General features: G+C 38.8%; 1 non-coding gene across 1 annotated transcript; it reads right to left on the minus strand.

The window, feature by feature from the left end:
- Nucleotides 1-9,842: 9,842 nt before the first annotated feature.
- On the minus strand, nt 9,843-9,914 carry TRNAC-GCA (transfer RNA cysteine (anticodon GCA)). Its single transcript has one exon. It is a non-coding gene; the product is annotated as a tRNA-Cys (tRNA).
- Nucleotides 9,915-22,127: the final 12,213 nt, after the last annotated feature.

Below are 22,127 nucleotides of genomic sequence, written 5' to 3' on the forward strand. Positions count from 1 at the left end.
ATACAGACCATTGTTGGCAAAATTATGTCTTTGATTTTTGGCAAAATTATGTCACTGTCTAGGTTTGTCATAACTTTTCTTCCAAGGAGAAAGCATCTTTATTTTCATGGCTGCAGTCACCATCAACAGTGATTTTGCCAGCCCAAGAAAATAAAGACTATCACTGTTTCTCTTTTTCCCCATATATTTGCCATGAAGTGATGGGACCAGATGCCATGGTCTTAGTTTTTTGAAAGTTGAGTTTTAAGCCAAGTTTTTCACTCTCTTCTTTCACCTTCATCAAGAGGCTGTTTAGTTTTTCTTTGCTTTCTGCCATAAGGATGTTATCATCTGCATATTTGACTTCATTGCTATTTATCCCAGAAATCTTGACTCAAGCTAGAGCTTCATCCAGCCAGGCATTTCACATGATGTACTCTGCATAGAAGCTAAATAAAAAGAGTGACAATATACAGCCTTGTCATACTCGTTTCCCAATTTTGAACCTGTTTGTTGGTCCATGACCAAATCTAACCATTGCTTCTTGACCTGCATACAGACTTCTCAGGAGGCAGGTAAGGTGGCCTGGTATTCCCATATCTTTAAGAATTTTCCACATTTTTTTTGTGATTCACATGGTCAAAGACTTTAGCATAGTCAATGAAGCAGAAGTAGATGTTTTTCTGGAATTCCCTTGCTTTTTCTATGATCCAGCAGATGTTGGCAACTTGACCTCTGATTCCTCTGCCTATTCTAAACCCAGATTTTTCATCTGGAAGTTCTTGGCTCATGTACTATTGAAACCTGACTTGAAAGATTTCAAGTGTGACCTTGCCAGCATGTGAATTGAGTGCAACATTCTTTGGCATTGCTTTCTTTGGGATTGGAATAACAACTGATCTTTTCCAGTCCTATAGTCACTGCTGAGCTTTCCAAATATGCTGTCATACTGAGTGCAGCACTTTAACAGTATCACCTTTTAGGATGGAAATAGCTCAGCTGAAAATCCATCACCTCCACTAGCTTTGTTTGAAGTCATGCTTCCTAAGGCCCACTTGATTTCACACTCCAGGATATCTTTCTCTAGGTGAGTAATCAAGTATGTACCCATCGATGATGACATTAAGTGAAGTAAGTCAGAGAGAGAAAGAGAAATATCATATGATGCCATTATATGTGGACTCTGAAAAGTGATAATGCACTTGTTTACAAAACAGGAATAGACTCACAGACATAGAAAGCAAGCTTATGGTTATCAAAGGAGAAAGGGAGTGGAGCCTGCAGGCAGCTGGGTGGAGCTGGGTCTTGGGGTAGAGAGGATGCTTGCTCAGGTCTGGGAGGAGTGTGACAGCCACAGCTGGCATGTGCATGGAGTGCCTTCGGTGGCAGAAACCAGCAGGCAGGGGCTCGTCTGGGGACACATTTTTTTTTTTTTGCTAACTGGGACTGCTTGTCAGTGTATAAAATGGCTTTGCACATAAATAATATTATCAAATAAATGCCACATATTTCTAGACAATTTCTTCTGCCTCACTGATCAAATTATTTATTTCTATTGAAATATAACATTGAATTGATTTGAGTATCTTTATAGCCATTCTATATGTGAAATTTTTCCCATTAGTAGTCTTCTTTTTAAACATCCTGCAGATATCTCTCTTTCCATAAAAAATTCATGTAATTCATTCGAATAAAAAATGCTGGTGTGATTCTAATTAAATTTCAATATTTTCATATCAGATAATTATCAATTTCAGAGGACTGATATTTTTATCATATTAAAATTTTACATGCCAAATATTTACATGTCATGTCTCTTTTTTTGTTTTATTCCAGTTTTACACATCAGATAACTCTATTACTACCACTTATTTTTTTCTATCTCATTTTCATTGTTTGTTCACCCAGTTTAAAATCCATGGCTAATCATTTTAACTGCTCTAATGCATTTAATTTCTGTTCTATCTCTGTCTACTCTGCCATTATCTCATTTCCTTAATCCCCTTGGCATAACCTCCAGTCTGATTGCATCTATCTCTCCACTTTATCTGACCCTGTATTGTTACTGTTGTCTGGTACTGGAAGAAAAAGGACATTCATACCAATTGTTCTCTATATAAATTTGATGACCTCCATGAATAACAAGAAGGCTTTTGATATTCTCAGGCAATCATATACCATACTCTTTTTTTTATTTTCCTGACTCATTCTTTGCAGTTCTGAGTAAAAAAGTCTTCCCATTTACTCAATGAGTCCAAAGTCCTTGCAGTAGCCTCCAAGATTCTGCTTCATTTCTGAACTCATCCTTTAAAGTGTTCCCTTTTTACACACTCTGCTCCAGAAAATCATACCTCTCAGAATGTTCCTCAAACACAGTGCTCCATGCATCCTTGACTATTCTGTCAAGCTTGAGTAGTATTCATCAAGATATGTGCTTGATTAGTTTCTTCAATTGTGCTGATGTTTTGTATACATTTAAGCCTGATCTTCAGAGAAGGCAATGGCACCCCACTCCAGTACTCTTGCCTGGAGAATCCCAGGGATAGGGGAGCCTGGTGGGCTGCTATCTATGGGGTCGCACAGAGTCGGACATGACTGGAGCGACTTAGCAGCAGCAGCAGCAGCAAGCCTGATCTTGATATTCAGTTTTGAAAAGTATTCTTTACAGGTAACAGGCAGAATTCAGTGATGGTTCCCCAGAGTTATTTCTCCCTTATGTACATTGCCTCTATTATCTCTTCACCTTGAGTACAGACCAGACATTTTAATATGATTTTTCTCCTGTGATTGAAGTGAAGCGTTAGTGGCTCAGTCGTGTTCAACTCTTTGCAACAGTATCGACTGTAACTGACCAGGCTCCTCTGTCCATGGGGTTCATTTAGACTAAATAGCAGTGGTAAAGGAATTTTGTAGATGTAATTAATGTGGTGTTGGAGAAGACTCTTGAGAATCCCTTGTGCTGCAAGGAGATCCAACCAGTCCATTCTAAAGGAGATCAATCCTGGGTGTTCTTTGGAAGGACTGATGCTAAGGCTGAAACTGCAATACTTTGGCCACCTCATGCGACGAGTTGACTCACTGGAAAAGACTCTGATGCTGGGAAAGGTTGGGGGCGGGAGGAGAAGGGGACGACAGAGAATGAGATGGCTGGATGGCATCACCAACTCTGTGGACATGAGTTTGAGTGAACTCCGGGAGTTGGTGATGGACAGGGAGGCCTATCGTGCTGTAATTCATGGGGTCGCGGAGAGTTGGACATGACTGAGTGACTGAACTGAACTGAATTAAATTTAATATCCATTTATGCATCAAATGAATCAATGGTGGGATTAGAGTGTATCAGTTCAGTTCAGTGGCTCAGTCGTGTCCAACTCTTTGTGACCCTATGAATCGCAGCACGCCAGGCCTCCCTGTCCATCACCAACTCCTGGAATTTACCCAAACTCATGTCCATCAAGTTGGTGATGCCATCCAGCCATGTCATCCTCTGTTGTCTCCTTCTCCTCCTGCCCCCAATCCCTCTCAGCATCAGGATCTTTTCCAATGAGTCAACTCTTTGCATCATGTGGCCAAAGTATTGGAATTTCAGCTTTAGCATCAGTCCTTCCAATGAACACCCAGGACTGATCTCCTTTAGGATGGACTGGTTGGATCTCCTTGCAATCAAGGGACTCTCAAGAGTCTTTTCCAACACCACAGTTCAAAAGCATCAATTCTTCAGTGCTCAGCTTTCTTCACAGTCCAACTCTCACATCCATACATGGCCACTGGTAAAACCATAGTGTTGACTAGATGGGCCTTGGTTGGCAAAATAATGTCTCTGCTTTTTAATATGCTATCTAGGTTGGTCATAACTTACCTTCCAAAGAGTAAGCACCTTTTAATTTCATGGCTGCAATCACAACTTGCAGTGTTTTGGGAGCCCCCCCAAATAAAGTCTGCCACTGTTTCCACTGTTTCCTCATCTACTTCCCATGAAGTGATGGGACCAGATGCCATGATCTTAGTTTCTGAATGTTGGGCTTTAAGCCAACTTTTTCACTCTCCTGTTTCACTTTCATCAAGAGGCTCTTTAATTCCTCCTCACTTTCTGCCATGAGGGTGGTGTCATCTGCGTATCTGAGGCTATTGATATTTCTCCCAGCAATCTTGATTCCAGATTGTGCTTCTTTTTTAGAGATACCAAGGGAACATTTCATGCTAAGAAGGGCTCAATAAAGGACAGAAATGGTAGGGACCTAACAGAAGCAGAAGATATTAAGAAGAGGTGGCAAGAATACAAGGAAGAACTGTACAAAAAAGATCTTCACTACCCAGATAATTACAATGGTGTGATCACTCACCTAGAGCCAGACGTCCTGGAATGTGAAGTCAAGTGGGCCTTAGAAAGCATCACTACAAACAAAGCTAGTGGAGGTGATGGAATTCCAGTTGAGCTATTTCAAATCCTGAAAGATGATGCTGTGAAAGTGCTGCACTCAATATGTCAGCAAATTTGGAAAACTCAGCAGTGGCCACAGGACTGGAAAAGGTCAGTTTTCATTCCAATCCCAAAGAAAGGGAATGCCAAAGAATGCTCAAACTACCACACAGTTGCACTCATCTCACATGCTAGTAAAGTAATGCTCAAAATTCTCCAAGCCAGGCTTCAACAATATGTGAACCATGAACTTCCAAACGTTCAAGCCGATTTTAGAAAAGGCAGAGGAACCAGAGATCAAATTGCCAACATCCGCTGGATCATTGAAAAAGCAAGAGACCTCCAGAAAAAAAGATCTATTTCTGCTTTATTGACTATGCCAAAGTTTTGACTGTGTGGATCACAATAAACTAGAAAATTCTGAAAGAGATGTAAATACCAGACCACCTGACCTGCTTCTTGAGAAACCTGTATGCAGATCAGGAAGTAACAGTTAGAGCTGGGCTTGGAACAACAGACTGGTTCCAAATAGGAAAAGGAGTATGTCAAAGCTGTATATTGTCACCCTGCTTGTTTAAGTTATTTATCTTACATTATAGTGTAATATAATTTAATTTATATCATAGTGTAACCAATCTAAACTTGTGAACCCTTTAAACTGAGTCTAATCTTTCTCTTTGGGGCTTCCCTGGTGGCTTAGGTGTTAAAGAATCTGCCTGCAATCCTGGAGACCTGGTTTGATCCCTGGGTCTGATTCCTGGGTCAAGAAGTTCCCCTGGAGAAGGAAATGGAAACTCATTCCAGTATTGTTGCCTGAAAAATCCCAAGGACATAGAATCCTGGCGGGCTAGAGTCCATGGGGGCCCAAAGAGTCAGACACTTCTGAGAGACTAACCCTTTCATTTATAATCTTTCTTTGAAGAGAGAGATTTGAAACCATAGATAATCTAGTGAGACTAGAGGACACTTCCATGTTGTAGAAAAAGATATTTGGACCTCAAAGTCCACAGTCTTAAAAACTGCAGAGAACTGAACCAGGCCAATAATTAATGAGCTTGGAAGAGAAACCAACTTTCAAATGACACTGCAGCCCAACTGATACCTTGGATGTAGTCTTCTATGACTCAGATCAGATGACCCAGCTAAGCCATGTTCACAATCAAAATGTTTGTGCTGTTTTTAGCCACTAAGTTTATGGTATTTTGTTATTTGTCAACAGAAAATGAATATAGTATCAGTTCCAATTCTCCTTAATTTAATCTAGTCTTCCACAGCACTTATCACATTTTCCACATTGAGTTTTGAATTCTTGAATAATTTGGCCCAATCCCATATATTAACTCTTCAAAAACAAGAATATCTCTTGAGGATTTTTCACTCATGTGTTTCAGAATAAAGTTCTATCATCAACTTAATTATTTTCCAATTATATTGGATTATGATAACAGAATATAGTACACAACATCTTTAAATATTTGGTTTAATTTTTTTTTTCCTAGCAAAGGGTATCACTAATTTTTATAAATATATCATGGACAATGAGAAAATATAATGTATGGGTGGTAGATTTTTGTGTTTTCTTTGCTTTGGATTGGCTTGTTTTATTTCTCCTCTGTATTGAAGCCTTTTTTGTGTGTTAATGTAAGATGATAAAATAGCTTTTTCTTTGATTTTTCATATATGTGAAATCAAATTAGTAAGAATTTTTTCAACTATAATTACTAATCACTTAAACCTACTCTTCTGTGAGGTAATGCTATGTTACTATTGAGAACTGAGTCAGGGTATACACCCACATAGAAAATTTTAGGCTTATAGAATCAGCAGACAACTAAGATTATTTGTCCAATAACTTCCCAATTCTGGCTGCACAATGAAATAACCATCTGAATCATATCTCTTTGTGTGTGTCAATCTCAGGGTTTGTTCCAGATAATTCTGAGTAAATATTGAGAATCAGTAAAATAATCAACCTCCTATATATAACACTTAGGGAAACTGAGATATGATCAAAATTTCACTCACTGTTACCCAATAAGTAAAAAGCATATCTACAACTAAAGCTAAATTTCTCTGAAATCACAATAAGACTTGAAGAAATAAAACATGACTATAAAGCTTGATGGCACAGTTTAAGCCTGAAAAGATTTCACTTTACAAGCTAACCTTCTGAAGTTTTTTATTTTGTTTCCAAATTAACTGAGTAGAATAAATATGCTTGTCCTTATTCAGCAATGAGTTAAAATTATTTTATAGAACTGGCACGGTGCCAATGAGTGGGTGTGTGTAATTGTGCAACATATGGAATCACTGAATCCATTTTTGACTGTGTTACTTTGTATTCCTTGTAATACCACTTATTATTCTCAGTTCAGTTCAGTTCAGTTCAGTCGCTCAGTCGTGTCCGACTCTCCGCGACCCCATGAATCACAGCACGCCAGGCCTCCCTGTCCATCACCAACTCCCGGAGTACACTCAAACTCATGTCCACAGAGTCGGTGATGCCATCCAGCCATCTCATTCTCCGTCGTCCCCTTCTCCTCCCGCCCCCAACCTTTCCCAGCATCAGAGTCTTTTCCAGTGAGTCAACTCGTCGCATGAGGTGGCCAAAGTATTGCAGTTTCAGCTTTAGCATCAGTCCCTCCAATGAACATCCAGGATTGATCTCCTTTAGAATGGACTGGTTGGATCTCCTTGCAGTATAAGGGACTCTCAAGAGTCTTCTCCAACACCACAGTTCAAAAGCATCGATTCTTCGGCGGTCAGCCTTCTTCACAGTCCAACTCTCACAACCATACATGACCACGGGAAAAACCATTGCCTTGACTAGACGGACCTTGGTTGGCAAAGTAATGTCTCTGCTTTTTAATATACTATCAACGTTGGTCATAACTTTCCTTCCAAGGAGCAAGCGTCTTTTCATTTCATGGCTGCAATCAGCATCTGCAGTGATTTTGGAGCCCAAAAATACAAAGTCTGACACTGTTTCCACTGTTTTTCCATCTATTTCCCATGAAGTGATGGGACCAGATGCCATGATCTTTGTTTTCTGAATGTTGAGCTTCAAACCAACCTTTTCACTCTCCTCTTTCACTTTCATCAAGAGGCTTTTGAGTTCCTCTTCACTTTCTGCCATAAGGGTAGTGTCATCTGCATATCTGAGGTTATTGATATTTCTCCCAGCAATCTTGACTCCAGCTTGTGCTTCTTCCAGCCCAGCGTTCCTCATGATGTACTCTGCATATAAGTTAAATAAGCAAGGTGACAATATACAACCTTGACGTACACCTTTTCCTATTTGGAACCAGTCTGTTGTTCCATGTCCAGTTCTAACTGTTGCTTCCTGACCTGCATACAGGTTTCTCAAGAGGCAGGTCAGGTGGTCTGGGATTCCCATCTCTTTCAGAATGTTCCACAGTTTATTGTGATCCACACAGTCAAAGGCTTTGGCATAGTCAATGAAGCAGAAATAGATGTTTTTCTGAAACTCTCTTGCTTTCTCCATGATCCAGCGGATGTTGGCAATTTGATCTCTGGTGCCTCTGCCTTTTCTAAAACCTGCTTGAACATCTGGGAGTTCACGGTTTACATATTGCTGAAGCCTGGCTTGGAGAATTTTGAGCATGACTTTGCTAGCGTGTGAGATGAGGGCAATTGTCCGGTAGTTTGAGCATTCTTTGGCATTGCCTTTCTTTGGGATTGGAATGAAGACTGACCTCTTCCAGTCCTGTGGCCACTGCTGAGTTTTCCAAATCTGCTGGCATATTGAGTGCAGCACTTTCACAGCATCATCTTTCAAGACTTGTAATAGCTCAACTGGAATTCCATCACCTCCACTAGCTTTGTTAGTAGTGATGCTTTCTAAGGCCCACTTGTCTTCACATTCCAAGATGTCTGGCTCTAGGTCAGTGATCACGTTATCGTGACTATCTTGGTCGGGAAGATCTTTTTTGTACAGTTCTTCTGTGTATTCTTGCCACCTCTTCTTAATATCTTCTGCTTCTGTTAGGTCCATACCATTTCTGTCCTTTATCGAGCCCATCTTTGCATGAAATGTTCCCTTGGAATCTCTAATTTTCTTGAAGAGGTCTCTTGTTTTTCCTATTTTGTTGTTTTCCTCTATTTCTTTGCATTGATCACTGAGGAAGTCTTTCTTATCTCTCCTTGCTATTCTTTGGAACTCTGCATTCAGATGCTTATATCTTTCCTTTTCTCCTTTGCTTTTCGCTTCTCTTCTTTTCGCAGCTATTTGTAAGGCCTCCTCAGACAGCCATTTCGCTCTTTTGCATTTCTTTTCCATGGGGATGGTCTTGTTCCCTGTCTCCTGTATGTGACTTTAATTGTGTTCTTGGTTATATTAAAGATTAATGATACATTTAGCCTAAGTCAAGACTCACAGAGATGTGAAAAAAAAAAAAAGGTAGAAGCTATAATAGTTAAAGATTTTTCTTTTTCCCTTTGGAGGGACTATATCCTGAGTATTTTATGTGAAAAAATTAAGTGGCTATATTCAGTCTCTTAGTGGTGTGTTATTATCCCGTATCTTGCCATATAATTGACATTATAACTCTGCCATCTTACTTGGAAATATATTGTGAGCTGGTGTGCAATGAGAGCCATTATCCAGCTCAATAGGTTGGGTTTAATTGAGGAGGGTGTGCACATAATATTTTCATTGCCTTAGTAGGAAAAAATACAGCTCCCTATTTCATATCAAATAAGATGGTAATCTTTTCATAAAGAAATATGAACTTAAGTCCCAAGACTTTTTTACATAACTGATTGAAATATATTGACAGGCTTTAGATAAACATGTGGCTACAATTTAACTAATGAAAGTGAAAGTGAAAGTGAAGTCACTCAGTCATGTCTGACTCTTTGCGACCCCATGGACTGTAGCCTACCAGGCTTCTCCCTCCATGGGATTCTCCAGGCAAGAATACTGGAGTGGGTTGCCATTTCCTTCTCCAGGGGAAATAATAGCTAATGAAGGGAATAGCTAAATTACTGAGAGGAGATCAGATAATATTTTCATAAGTTAAACAAATTAGGTTGGACTTATAACATCAATAATTAAAATGATTATAGTTACTTTTATTGCACTACTTGTAGTGCTGTTAAAATAATAACACCAGCAGCAGAAGCAAATATACCTGGCAATAATATGCCAGGCATTCTAGTCAATTCTTTGTATATACGTATTGATTTATTTAAATGTTCACTATAATCCTATATAGTAAGTCGTCACTATTTTTTATACCCATTTTACAAGACTATGAACATGTGACACAGGAGATTAAGTTTGAAAATGAAAGTGAAGTCGCTCAGTTCTGTCCAACTCTTTGGAACCCCATAGACTGTATGTCCTACCAGGCTCCTCAGTCCATGGAATTTTCCAGGCAAGAGTAATGGAGTGGGTAGTCATTTCCTTCTCCGGGGGATCTTCCCAAGCCAGGGATTGAACCTGGGTCTCCTGCATTGCAGGCAGACGCTTTACCATTTGAGCCACCAGGGAAGCAAGATCAAAATCTGGTAAACTGAACATTTGGGAGTGAAATAACACATTGAGGCTAAAGAATCTTTAGCATTGTGTGTGTGTGTGTGTGTGTGTTTACAGTTAAACTGAACTATAATTCATATACCAAACAGCTCAGTCATTTAATTTGTACAAATTCATGTTTTTTAGTGTATTTACAAATTTTACATATATTGCCACAATCAATTTTAGAATATTTTCATCACCCCCCGAAAAGTAACTACACATCATTTAATAGTCATCTCTCCTTTCCCCCCAAACTGTTAGGCTGTAGGCAACCTCTAATCTAATTTCTGACTCTTATAACTTTGTTTATTTTGAAATTTCAAATAAATGGTATAATATGTAGTCTTTTTCAACTGTTTTCTTTTACTTAACATAATGCTATCAAGACCCATCTATAGTGTAGAATAAGTTGGTACTTCACTCATTTTTATTTATGTGTAATATTCCATTGGGCTTTCCACGAGGGGCTAATGTTAAAGAAACCGCTTACCAATGCAGGGGTCATAAGAAACACAGGTTCGATCCTTGGGCCGGGGAGATTTCCTGGAGGAGGACATGGCAATCCACTCCAGTATTCTTGCCTGGAGAATCCCATGGATAGAGGGGCCTGGCAGGCTACAGTCCATGGGGTCGCAAAGAGTCATATGTGACTGAAGTGATTGAGCACAATATGTTTCATTGTATGAATATACTATGCTGTATTTATCCGTTCATCAGTGTAAAAATAGTTTGCTTATTTGCACTTTTGATTATGACAAATAATGTTGCTATGAATTAATATTCATAATGCCATAGTCTTTAAAGTCCTAACAATATTGTCTAGTGTTTATATACCATTTAAGTTAGATAGGAGGATTACTTTTCTGATTTATTGTTTTATGGAAAAAAATACAATTCAAAGTTGTGGGTGGGACTACAATATCAGACAAGTCACCAAAATTTTGCTATTAACTTTCTTATCTGAAAAGGGGAAACTCTACTTAACAATTCTACTCATAATAAAATGGTTCTGTATGTGGGTAAAGAAACAACAGTTAGAACCAAAGAAGGAAAAACTGACTGCTTCAAAATTCGGAAAAGAGTACAACAAGACTATATATTGTCACTCTACTTATTTTCCTTCAATGCAGAGTACATCATGGGCAATGCTATACTGGACGTATCACAAGCTAGAATCAAGATTGCGGGGAGAAATATCAACAACCTCAGATATGCAGATGATACCACTCTAAAAGCAGAAAGTAAAGAGGAACTAAACAGTCTCTTGATGAAGGTGAAAGAGAAGAGTGTAAAAGCTGGTTTATTTTTTTAAAATATAAATTTATTAATTTTAATTGGAGGCTAGTTACTTTACAATATTGTATTGGTTTTTGCCATACATTGACATGAATCTTTTAAAACTCAACATTCACAAAACTAAGGTCATAGCATCTGGTCCCGTCACTTCATGGCAAATAGAAGGAGAAAAAGGGGAAGCAGTGGCAGACTTTCTTTTCTTAGACTCTAAAATTAATGTGGATGGTGACTGCAGTCATAAAATTAAAAGACACTGGCTCCTTGGAAGGAAAGCTATGACACAGCATATGAAAAAGCAGAGACATCATTTGCTAACAGAAGTCCTTATAGTCAAAGCTATGGTTTTTCCAGTAGTCATATACGGATGTGAGAGTCAGATGATAACGAAGGCTGAGCACCAAAGACTTGATGTTTTTGAATTTGGGTGCTGGAGAAGACTCTTGAGGACAGCAAGGCAATCAAATAAGTCAATTCTAAAGAAAATCAACCCCAAATTTTCTTTGGAAGGTCTGTTGCTGAAACTGCAATACTTTGATCACCTGAGTGAAGAACCAACTAATTGGAAAAGACACTGATGATGGGAAGGATTGAAGACAAAAGGATGAAGTGATGTCAGAAGATAAAATGGTTATATAGCATCACTGACTCGACAGACATGAATCTGAGCAGGCCCTGGGAGATAGTAGAGGACAGAAGAGCCTGGTGTGTTACAGCCCATTAAGTCTTAAAGAGTTGAACACAATTTAACAACTGAACAACAACAACAGAACAGTTCTAACTTTACAGAAGATTGACCAAGTTCTATCATTTTTTTATCCATAAACCTGTACAGAGTCTAGAATATATTGGATGCTCAATGAATTTTTGCTAAATAAACAAATTGATTAATGGAAAATACATTTACTAGCATACACAAATTTGCTCATCAAGAATTAATAAATTTTCTTCAATTTCATCCTCTTCTGGATATTTTTTTTCCATTGAACTTTATAGAAGACAGCAAAGAACAAAGGCTAGTATAGAAACTACTCCTAACACATATTGAAAGCATTATCTTTTTAAGGTGCCCTTTCCCCAAAGTGAGCAAGTTCAGAACTCTCTAACGGCAAGTATCTGAGTGCCTTGAGTCTTTTAGATAACATTTGAACTTTGTTTTACATTAAGAGGGTTTGCAATGCTTCAGATTGTGCTTCACTTAGGAATGTGGACTTTCAATGGACTCATCCATTTCCTTAGCAGATGGGCATTGTTCAGACAGATTGTTAGAAACTCTAGCTGATCCTGGAATTTGTCTAAGACTCCAAATTCCAGTTTCCTATGGCTATCAGTGGACTTGGGCATCTATAAGCTCAGTAACATTATAAAAGAGATCTCACCTTCGTTTCTGATGGAACATTTCAGTTTTCTGCTACCTCTTTAGCTTTGCTTTTTTTTTTCCTGTAGCCCAGATTCCTTGCTTGAACCTGTGATAATCTTCTAGATCTTATCAGCTTCATTTCTTTGAAAAGATTTCTAGAACTTTCTCTTTCTCACAAACTAAATGAAACAAAGACCTCCTTTTGACACCATGCCCTCTGCTGCTTTATATTTGCTTTCACTCCTGGGGAGCCCTCCTGCCATTACACCAGACAAGAAAAAATTAAACAAAGTTGGCATGCATCATGCAACTTCTCTTCTCTGAAAGAGTGTATTCTACAATTGTGTTAACTTTAATCTGGTCCCACTCATTCCTGAGTGAATTGCTTCTCTTCCATGTTATGTGACTGAAGTTCTGCTATTCTTTTTAGCTGAGTCAGTAAAAATGTTCTTACATTTTCCTTGATTTCAAATCAAATGTATGGATGGAAGTCTCATTCATATTCAACAGTCTATTCCAAAATATATTTTATATTCCATAAGACATATCTAAAAATTAACTAACTGGATTTTTAGGCTATTTCACTATATGATCAATAAGCACTCTTATTTGTTCATATATTTGACACAAAAATATTATTAAGAAAATAGCATTAACTATTATATCACATTTAATATCCCATATTTGACAGTGAAACATTATCTCAAACTTGAGAATTTTATCCTGAGCATTCTTCTTAAGAGTACTGGTAATATCATCAGTAGTTGCTTCTGCAAATATAAAAATTTCTATTGAAATAAAAGAAATTATTTTCTTTTTAGTTATGTGATTTTCAACTCTCTTGGTGTCTCAGATTCTTCATCAGAAAGAAAAAAAAAACTTAAAATGAATTAATGTGACAATTCAAGTGAATACATGTAAGTAACTAGCATAATTTTTTAAAATAAATAGTATCCAATTATATATACACATAATGATATGTATATCATTAATATACAAGGGTATTTTATTAAGATATAAATTACAGCATTATTTTCTAATAGTGTTACTCAGTAGAAAGAATGTCAAGTGAGAATTATTTACTTAAAAACTTTAATTTAATTTTAAACTACTCGCCCCCAGTCATTTGCATACTCCTCCTTTCAAAAGAACAAAATGCAAACAATGCTTATTGTTTTGTGCTCTGAAGGTGATATTCCAGGTGGTACTGTTTTTCAGTTGCTTTATTTTTTCCTGCCGTCTTGTAAGATGTAAAGCCTGCTCTTCTAAAATATGTCTGCAGATTATTAATTTAAAACTGATTTATCACCCTGTTCAAAGTTCTGTGCGTCACACATGTACACAATAAACTTTAAGTCTACCTGGTGATATTTTCAATGCAATCTTCATAACGATATAGAGGAAAAGAAGCAAGCCAAGCAGGCAGAAGTTCTATGGGAAAGAAATCAAAAACAGTGTTTTTAAGCTCTGACAGATTTCAGCATACTCACAGCTCTTGTTGTTATTTTGAAACAGCATGGTGCCAAAATATGCTTCCAATTTTTGAAAAGCTGCTATGCAGAAATATATTGAACTAATGGTATAGAAGATTTGTATCTCACTGTACACACTCTGTTCTCCTTGGCCGTTAAGTGGTGCTGAGACTTCAGGCTTGTATATTTTTCAAATAAATTGACAGAGCTATTGTGGCAATGGGATTTGACAGAACAACACATTCATTACTTTGCTGATTCAAGTTGTATTGTTGTGCTAAGCTTGTTTTCTTGAACTCTTTCACTGAGTCAGTAAGATTATAAAGTCAATAGAAATAACCAAATAAAGTGGTTTAGTATATTCAAAAGGGCTAAAAAAATAATAATCTCACATGATTTTTCTTTTTTTTTCTTTCAAGATAGAGATGCCTGTGTTCAAAACTGTTATTGACTAGCCAAAAGTACAGATTTGTCACCTTGGGTTCCTTCCTCCTGTGATGTTATTAGATCTTCAGAAGGCTTTCTGACCTTCTCACTTGATTCAGTCTTTATTTTCAAGTGTTAGAAATATAAGTTTCTCAGGGTTACTTCTAAAGTAGTAAAGCCAAATTAACAAATTCCCAAGAAATAATTTGTTAATTGGCTTTGCTACTTTAATATATATGTATAAATTAATGTTGACTTTTTTCAGCACTTTGATATTTTAATTTTTTTCTCTTTGATTTCTTGATTCTGTATTACAAACAGAAGTCATCTTGAAATTGGTCATGCAGTTCTCTTATCAGCTTCACAGTGATTCTTTTCAGCATAGTTAAAGTTCAGTTCCAGGGTCAATTTTTTTCCATTTCCTTGAGAAATGGGAATATTTCAGAAGAATTATGGCGGTTTATGTTATTGACGCTTTTGAACTGTAGTGCTGGAGAAGACTCTTGAGAGTCCCTTGGACTGCAAGGAGATCCAACCAGTCCATTCTAAAGGAGATCAGTCCTGGGTGTTCATTGGAAGGACTGATGCTAAAGCTGAAACTGCAATACTTTGGCCACCTCATGCGACAAGTTGACTCACTGGAAAAGACTCTGATGCTGGGAAGGATTGGGGGCAGGAGGAGAAGGGGACGACAGAGAATGAAATGGCTAGATGGCATCACCGACTCTGTGGACATGAGTTTGAGTGAACTCCGGGAGTTGGTGATGGACAGGGAGGCCTGGCGTGCTGTGATTCATGGGGTCGTGGAGAGTCAGACACGACTGAGAGACTGAACTGAACTGAACTGATGTTATGACTGCAATGCAGGAGACCCCAGTTGGATTCCTGGGTTAGAAAGATCTGCTGGAAAAGGGATAGGCTACCCACTCCAGTATTCTTGGGCTTCCTTTGAGGCTCAGCTTGTGAAGAATCCACCTGCATTTCAGGAGACCTGGGTTCAATCCCTAGGTTGGGAAGATCCCTTGGAGAAGGGAAAGCCTACCCTCTCTAGTATTCTGGCCTGGAGAATTCAATGGACTCTATAGTCCATAGAGTCATAAAGAGTCAGACATGACTGAGTGAGTTTGACTGACTTACTTACTTATGTTATGGCTACAATAGATCATCATGTATTATAGATGACCTCTCCACCTGGTGGGGATTTTAGTATCTATAAAATAGCTCAAAGGATATGGCTCAGAATATTATCTACAGTCCTTGAGGAGGAACTAAATGTCCTTGACTTTATTTAATGATTAAACTATTTTGGAGCTTCCCAGATGGCTCAGTCAGTAAAGAATCTGCCTGCAATGCAGGAGAACTGGGTTTGATCCCTGGGTCATGAAGATCCCCTGGAGAAGGGAATGACAACCCACTCCAGTAATCTTGCCTAGAGAATTCCGTGAAGAGACGAGCCTGGTGGGCTACAGTCCATGAGGTCACAAAAAGGCAGACAGGTAGAAATTAACATTTTGATTTTTTCACTTTAGCTATTATTTTGTCCTATTTGACTGCTTTTTATTTGTCCCTGACCTTTTTCACTTCTCTGACTAAACTTATTCCTTGACTGAAGTTTTTTGTTTTTGTTGTTTTTTCCACAGAGATGAGGTAGGCAGAGGACATGGGTGGGGGTGTCCTGGGAAGACCCTGTAGGTCCTGCCCCATTTCATGATTAATCTATCTGTTCTTCCCCAGAGAAGGCTGAGGAGATGAGAATGGGCTACTAAGTGACATCCCACATTTAAGCCTTCAGTTCAGTTCAGTTCAGTTCAGTGTCTCAGTCGTGTCTGACTCTCCGCGACCCCATGAATCACAGCACGCCAGGCCTCCCTGTCCATCACCAACTCTCGCAGTTCACTCAAATTCATGTCCACAGAGTCGGTGATGCCATCTGGCCATTTCATTCTCTGTCGTCCCCTTCTCCTCCTGCCCCCAATCTTTCCCAGCATCAGAGTCTTTTCCAGTGAGTCAACTTGTCGCATGAGGTGGCCAAAGTATTGCAGTTTCAGCTTTAGCATCAGTCCTTCCAATGAACACCCAGGATCAATCTCCCTTAGAATGGACTGGTTGGATCTCCTTGCGGTACAAGGGACTCTCAAGAGTCTTCTCCAACACCACAGTTCAGAAGCATCAATTCTTCAGCGATCAGCTTTCTTCACAGTCCAACTCTCACATCCATACATGACCACGGGAAAAACCATAGCCTTGACTAGATGGATCTTGGTTGGCAAAGTAATGTCTCTGCTTTTTAATATGCTGTCTAGGATGGTCATAACTTTCCTTCCAGTGAGTAAGTGTCTTTTAATTTCATGGCTGCAATCAGCATCTGCAGTGATTTTGGAGCCCCCAAAAATAAAGTCTGACACTGTCCACTGTTTTTCCATCTATTTCCCATGAAGTGATGGGACCAGATGCCATGATCTTTGTTTTCTGAATGTTGAGCTTCAAGCCAACCTTTTCACTCTCCTCTTTTGCTTTCATCAAGAGGCTTTTGAGTTCCTCTTCACTTTCTGCCATAAGGGTAGTGTCATCTGCATATCTGAGATTATTGATATTTCTCCCAGCAATCTAGCCTTAGCTCTTCAAAAATAATTTGAAATGTAAGCACCTCATCTGACATGGCTAAAATGTTCATATTATGATGGTGTGTGTGTGTTTGCTCATGAAGTGAAGTGAAGTGAAAGTCATTCAATCATGGCCAAATTTTTGTGACCCCATGAACTATAGAGTCCATGGAATTCTTCAGGCTGGAAAACTGGAGTATTAGCCTTTCCCCTCTCCAGGGGATCTTCCCCACCCAAGGATGGAACCCAGGTCTCCCACATTGCAGGTGGATTCTTTGCCAGCTGAGCCACAAGGGAAGTCCAACATTCATATCATGATGGTGTGTGTGTTTGCTCATACTTTCACTGAAAGTTAACATGGGCAAAATTCAATAAACCTAGGCTAGAGATGTGAAATATCTGCTTCTTTCAAGAAAAGAATACTCAGTTCACTGAAAAATGTTTATTTGCATTAGTTGCTCAGTTGTGTCTGACTCTTTGTGACCCCACAGATTGTAGCCCACTAGATTCCCCTGTCCATGTGTTTGCCAAGCAAGAATACTGGAGTGGGTTGCCATTCAGTTTTCTAGAGGATCTTCCTTACCTAGGGATTCAACCCAGGCCTCTGGCATTATAGGCAGACTCTTTAGCATATGAACTACAGGGAAGTCCCTTATTTATGTAAAGTGAACAACTTATGGAGCTAAGGTAACAAATATAATCAGGAATATTCCAGAAAGAAACAACACAATTTCATTCCAGTTATAAAGAGGTTTAAAATAAATCTGCAGACAAAAATGGCTGAGATATGCAGCTCAGCATTTAGGAAAATCACTTCTATTTGCAGCAACCTGCTGTGGGGTATTTGGAATATATTTAAACTCTCTAAGCTTCTGTCTCCTCATCTGAAAATTGTTACTAATAATTGTATACATCACATGGGATTGTAATAAGGATCTATCAGGTAAAAAGGTTCAGCTCAATTCGGTCGCTCAATCGTGACTCTTTATGGCCCTATGAACCGCAGCAAGCCAGGCTTCCCTGTCCATCACTGACTCCCAGAGTTTACCCAAATTCATGTTCATTTAGTCGGTGAAGCCTTTTCAAATGAGTCATCTATTCACATCAGGTGGCCAAAACATTAGAGTTTCAGCTTCAACATCAGTCTTTCCGAAGAATACCCAGGACTGATCTTTAGGATGGACTGGTTGGATCTCCTTGCAGTCCAAGGGACTCTCAAGAGTCTTCTCCAGCACCACAGTTCAAAAGCATCAATTATTCTGTGCTCAGTTTTCACTACAGTCCAACTCTCACATCCATATATGACCACTGGAAAAACCATAGCCTTGACTAGACAGAACGTCGTTGACAAAGTAATGTTTCTGCTTTTTAGTATACTGTCTATGTTGGTCATAACTTTCCTTCCAAGGAGTAAGTGTCATTTCATTTCATGGCTGCAGTCACATCTGCAGTGATTTTGGAGCCCCCCCAAAATAAAGGCTACTACTGTTTCCCAGTCTATTTGCCATGAAGTGATGGGACCAGATGCCATGATCTTAGTTTTCTGAATGTTGAGTTTTAAGCCAACTTTTTCCACTCTCCTCTTTCACGTTCATCAAGACCCTTTTTGTTCTTCTTCGCTTTCTGCCATAAGGGTTGCATCATCTTCATATCAGAGGTTATTGATACTTCTCCCAGCAATCTTGATTCCAGCTTGTGCTTCTTCCAGCCCAGCGTTCCTCATGATGTACTCTGCATATAAGTTAAATAAGCAGGGTGACAATATACAATCTTAACATACTCCTTCCCCCATTTGGAACCAGTCTGTTGTTCCATGTCCAGTTCTAACTGTTGCTTCCTGGCCTGCATACAGGTTTCTCAAGAGGCAGGTCAGGTGGTCTGGTATTCCCATCTCTTTCAGAATTTTCCAGATTATTGTGATCCACACAGTCAAAGGCTTTGGCATAGTTGATAAAGCAGAAATAGATGTTTTTCTGGAACTCTCTTGCTTTTTAAATGACCCAGCAAATGTTGGCAATTTGATCTCTGGTGCCTCTGCCTTTTCTGAAACCAGCTTGAACATCTGGAATTTCACAGTTCACATATTGCTGAAGCCTGACTTGGAGAATTTTAAACATTACTTTACTAGCGTGTGAGATTAGTGCAATTGTGCAGTAGTTTTAGCATTCTTTGGCATTGCCTTTCTTTGGGATGGAATGAAAACTGACTTTTCCAGTCCTGTGGCCACTGCTGAGTTTTCCAAATTTGCTGGCATATTGAATGTAGCATTTTCATAGCGTTATCTTTTAGGATTTGAAATAGCTCTACTGGAATTCCATCACCTCTACCAGCTTTGTTCATAGTGATGCATTCTAAGGCCCACTGTACTTCACCTTGCCTGATGTCTGGCTCTAAGTGAGTGATCACACCATCATGATTATCTGGGTAGTGAAAATCTTTTTAGTACAGTTTCTGTGTATTCTGGCCACCTCTTCTTAATATCTTCTCCTTCTGTTAGGTCCAAACAATTTCTGTCCGTTATTGAGCCCATCTTTGCATGAAATGTTCCTTTGGTAGCTCTAAATTTCTTGAAGAAATCTCTAGTCTTTCCCATTTTATTTTTTCCTCTAGTAATTTTCATTGATCACTGAGGAAGGCTTTCTTATCTCTCCTTGCTATTCTCTGGAACTCTGCATTCAAATGGGTGTATCTTTCCTTTTCTCCTTTGCTTTCATTTCTCTTCTTTTCACAGCTATTTGTAAGGTCTCCTCAGACAGCCATTTTGCTTTTTTGCATTTCTATTTTTTGGGGATGGTCTTGCTCCCTGTCTCCTATACAGTGTCATGAACCTCTGTCCATTAATCATAAGGGTTTTGATTTAGATCATACCTGAATGGTCTAGTGGTTTTCTCCACTTTCTTCAATTTAAGTCTGAATTTGGCAATAATGAGTTCATGATGTGAGCCACAGTCAGCTCCTGGTCTTGCTTTTGCTGACTATGTAGAGCTTCTCCATCTTTGGCTGCAAAGAATATAATCAATCTGATTTCAGTTTTGGCCATCTGGTGATGACAATGCATAGAGTCGTCTCTTGTGTTGTTGGAAGAGGGTGTTTCCTATGATCAGTGTGTTCTCTTGGCAAAACTCTGTTAGCCTTTGCCCTGCTTCATTCTGTACTTCAAGACCAAATTTGACTGTTACTCCAGGTGTTCCTTGACTTCCTACTTTTGCTTTCCAGTTCCCTATAATGAAAAGGACATCTTTTTTGGGTTTTAGTTCTAAAATGTCTTGTAGGTCTTCATAGAACCGTTCAACTTCAGCTTTTTCAGCATTACTACTCAAGGCATAGACTTGGATTACCGTGATATTGAATGGTTTTCCTTGGAAACGAAAAGATAACATTCTGTCATTTCAGATATTGCATCCAAGTATTGCATTTCGGACTCTTGTTGACTATGATGGCTACTCCATTTCTTCTAAGGGATTCTTGCCCACAGTAGTAGATATAATGGTCATCTGAGTTAAATTCACCCATTCCAGTCCATTTTAGTTCGCTGATCACTAGAATGTCAACGTTCACTCTTGCCATCTCCTGTTTGACCACTTCCAATTTGCCTTGATTCATGGACTTAACATTCCAAGTTCCTATGCAATATTGCTCTTTACAGCATCAGATCTTGCTTCCTTCACCATTCCCATCCACAAGTGGGTGTTGTTTTTGCTTTGGCTCCATCCCTTCATTCTTTCTGGAATTATTTCTCTACTGATCTCCAGTTGCATATTGAGCACCTACCAACCTGAGAATATTCTTACCTTGACAACCCCATGAACAGTATGAAAAATAAAAGTTCTTGCAGGTGGAAGGATCTGCTTGCCAATGCAGGAAACACAGAAGGCACAACTTCCTTGACCAGGAAAATCTCTTGGAGGAGGAAATTGCAACCCACTCCAGTATTCTTTCTTGGAAAATTCCATGGACAGAGGTGCCTGGTGAGTTACAGTCCACGGGCTTGCCAACAGCCAGACACGACTGAGCACACATTCATATAAGGTAAAAGATGTAAATAGGTTTTGTTGTTGTTTGGTCTTTAAGTGGTGTCTGATTCTTTTGTGATTCTATGGACTGTAGCCTTCCAGACTCCTATGTCCATTTGATTTCCCAGACAAGAATACTGGAATGGGTTACCACTTCCTTCTTCAGGGAATCCTCCTGAGCCTGAGATCAAACCTGCTTCTTCTGCAGTGGTAGGCAGCTTCTTTACCACTGAGCCACCAGGCAAAATTTTAAATATTTTTGCTTAATGTTTTATGAGTATTATGTAATCAAACAAGGTTGTAAGTTAAATATCTCATGATATTCTTCATATATAAAATTCCAACTATGTGGTTTCCCTGGTGGTTGGTGGTCCAGTGATTAAGAATCTGCCTTGCAATGCAGGTGCTGTGGGTTTTATCCTTGGCTGGGTAATAAGGATCCCACATGCCCCAGGGCAACTAAGCCTATGTGCCACAACTAGGGAGCCCTTGTGCCACAACTGCTGAAGCCCATATGTTCTAAAACCCATGCTGCAAAAAAGAAGCCCACACACCACAAGAAGCCTTCACGCTGCTGCTAGGGAGAAGTTGCTGCATGCTACAACCAAGACCCAGCACAACCAAATAAATAATAAGAAAATAAATTCTAAAAACACCAGTTGAATTATAAAAACAATTGGCTAAATCTTCTCAAGGGCAAAATTTTTATTACACTTTCAATAAAAGTAGATTTTAAGTAATTGCTAAAATAGATAAATATAAAATGTACTTGTTAATAAAACCGATTTTGATACTGATGCTTTAAATTATGTGAAAGAAAAAGAATCTCAGTTTTTTAAGGAATAGTAATATTAGAACTATTAATATTTTCCTCATATTTATCTTGTGTCAGACAATGTGGAAAGTGCTTTATAAGAATTTAATTCTTTTTTCTTTTTTTTATTGGAGGCTAATTATTTTACAATATTATATTGGTTGATTTTGCCATACATTGACATGAATCTGCCCCAGGTGTACAT

Source organism: Moschus berezovskii, chromosome 1 (genome assembly GCF_049115385.1).
Source record: "Moschus berezovskii isolate FMDL1 chromosome 1, NW_MosBer_1.0, whole genome shotgun sequence".
In the NCBI taxonomy this organism is placed as follows: Eukaryota; Metazoa; Chordata; class Mammalia; order Artiodactyla; family Moschidae; genus Moschus; species Moschus berezovskii.